Source organism: Elephas maximus, chromosome 1 (genome assembly GCF_024166365.1).
Source record: "Elephas maximus indicus isolate mEleMax1 chromosome 1, mEleMax1 primary haplotype, whole genome shotgun sequence".
NCBI classification, from domain to species: Eukaryota; Metazoa; Chordata; class Mammalia; order Proboscidea; family Elephantidae; genus Elephas; species Elephas maximus.
Window position 1 is genome coordinate 77,898,143 of NC_064819.1, and position 2,600 is coordinate 77,900,742.

At 43.3% G+C, this 2,600-nt stretch overlaps 1 non-coding gene across 1 annotated transcript; it reads right to left on the minus strand.

Moving 5' to 3' along the window:
• Positions 1 to 1,510: 1,510 nt before the first annotated feature.
• Positions 1,511 to 1,582, minus strand: TRNAW-CCA (transfer RNA tryptophan (anticodon CCA)). Its single transcript has one exon. It is a non-coding gene; the product is annotated as a tRNA-Trp (tRNA).
• Positions 1,583 to 2,600: the final 1,018 nt, after the last annotated feature.

The following is a 2,600-nucleotide window of genomic DNA, read 5'->3' on the forward strand; positions in this document are numbered from 1 at the left end:
GAATGTCCATCTAGGATACTCCACTGGTCTCACCCCTTCAAGTGCAAGGAAGAATGAAGAAATCTAAAGATACAAGAGAAAGATTAGTCCAAATGACTAATGGACCACATCTATCATGGCCTCCACCAGACTGAGTTTAGTACAACTAGATGGTGCCCAGCTACCGCCGCTAACTGCTCTGACAGGGATCACAATAGATGGTTCCGGATGGAGCTGAAGAAGAATGTAGGACAAAATTCTAACTCGAAAAGCAAGACCAGACTTGCTGGCCTGAGAGAGACTAGGGAAATCCTGAGAGTATGGCCCCTGGACACACTATCAGCTCAGTAATGAAGTCACTCCTGATGTTCACCCTTCAGCCAAAGATAAAACAAAAGGAGACTAAAGGGGCACACCAGCCCTGGGGTAAGGACTAGAAGGTAGGAGGAGACAGGAGAGCTGGTAATAGGGAACCTAAGGTTGAGAAAGGAGAGTGTTGACATGTCGGGTGGTTAACCACTGGCATAAAACAGTATGTGTACAAACTGTTTAGTTTGTTCTGTAAACCTCCATCTAAAGTACAATTAAAAAAAAAAAAAGCACAATAAGAAGACTGATTTAACTGAGCAAGAGGAGATATTGACAGAGGCCTTAGGAGGTTCATGTCAGTCAATATCCCTAGCAAGGAAAAATTGGTGGAAGGAAAGAGGCCATTGTGGTAATGAAGAGAAGTGGATAGATGGCATGTAACATATTAAGAGATAAAAATACATAACTCGCTGCTCAGATTGAGAAGTGAAGAACAGAAAGTATAGTCCAGGACAACTCCAGGTTCTTCGCTCACTGGGGATGGGGATGAAACTGTGGGCCTGATGAGAAGAACGCATGAAGTGTTGGAGGCCTGCAAGCAAAGGAAGAGTGAGGAAGCAAAGAAAAAATTTAAAAAAAAAAACAAAAAAACACCACTGCTGTTGAGTCAATTTTGACTCCTCGTGACCCTATATGGCAGAGTAGAACAGCCCCAAAGGGTTTCCAAGGAGCAAATGATGAATTGAACAGCCAGCCTTTTGATTACCACCCAAAAGCTTAAGCCCTGTGCAGCTTGGGCCCCGAGAAGACAAACAGGGCAAAGGAATTTCCTGAAGAACTCCAACGTTTAGGTTGAGGAAACGGTCCTGGGTAGCTAAAGGATGGGAGAAGTGATAAGAAAAGAAAAAAGGGGACCAGGAGACTATGTGGTCCCTGATACGAAAAAGGAGGCTTAAATATCTTTGTAAGTAAGGTGGCAGAAGATGCATGGCCCATGTGGGAATTTTGTCCCCCATCTTAGAATCCCAACACCAAGCAAAAGGCAAAAGAGATATACTCGCGTCCCACTGAAACTCCAAAAACGTAGATCATCTCTTCGTCACTTAGGCTCTGGCAGCCCTAACACGTCTCAACTGGAAATCATTTTCAGTGGTAACCACGCCAAGAAGGAAAGTAGATTGTCAGATTGATTTTTGTTTCTCTGTCCAAAACTTAACCCCCGTGACCCCGGCGTGATTTGAACACACAACCTTCTGATCTGGAGTCAGACGCGCTACCCTTGCGCCACGAGGTCACAGGCAATGGCTTTAGCCTTTCTAATGTAGGATCTTGAATCATTTCCCTTCCCTTTCCCCCAGATCCAAAATATTTCTTTATCATTAACTTTGATCATTTTTATCTCCACCGTTCACAGTTTTGCTAACGCTTCATTGCAAAAAAAAAAAATATGGAATTGACCACATTAAATATTAACCCGCCATGTTCCATACGGGGAACCCTGGTGACGTAGTGGTTAAGTGCTATGGCTGCTAACCTAAAGGTCAGCAGTTCAAATCTGCCTAGGCGCTCCTAGGAAACTCTATGGGGCAGTTCTACTCTGTCCTATAGGGTCACTATGAGTTGGAATCGACTCGACGGCAATGGGTTTGGTTTTGTTTTATGCTCCATACGAGAAAAACCCAGGAAAAAACGTTCAATCTTTTCACTTTTCGGAATTTTTCTATTTTGAGAAAAATCGGGTAGGTATTGGATTTAGAACCTAAGTGAAACAGAAATAAAGATGGGTAGAAAGTTTGACTATTACTTTTCCTATAAATTCACTAGACTCCTTTTTTTGCGTCAAACTCTCAGCCTTGTGCGCCAGGCTTCGCAATCTTTTACCTTCTTCCACCTAAGGTAAAAGATTGCGAAGCCTGGCGCACAGCCTCACCTTCAACTTGGTGAGAAGCCGCTTGTCCTGAAGGCATAGCGCAGTGGCTTGTTTTCTCAAAACTCTCACTTCATCAGTCAGAATCCGCAGGCCTTGCGGTCTCTATTGTGTACCCGTGACATTCACTTTACAACATGAAGCCCAGACAAACCGCTACCATTTTCTGAACGCTTACCATTTACTACTATTCCTGTGTTAAAGGGCTTTTTAATACGTATTATTTTACGTATGCGGTAGAAAACTATTCCATCTTTGCCTGGATGGTAAAGATCTAGAAGACAGGGCTTTGGGAATAGTAACTTTTTAGAAATATAAATTCTCGGCCACACCCCAGACATTCTGAATTTGACACTCTGGCCCAGCAATCTGTGTTTTAACAAAC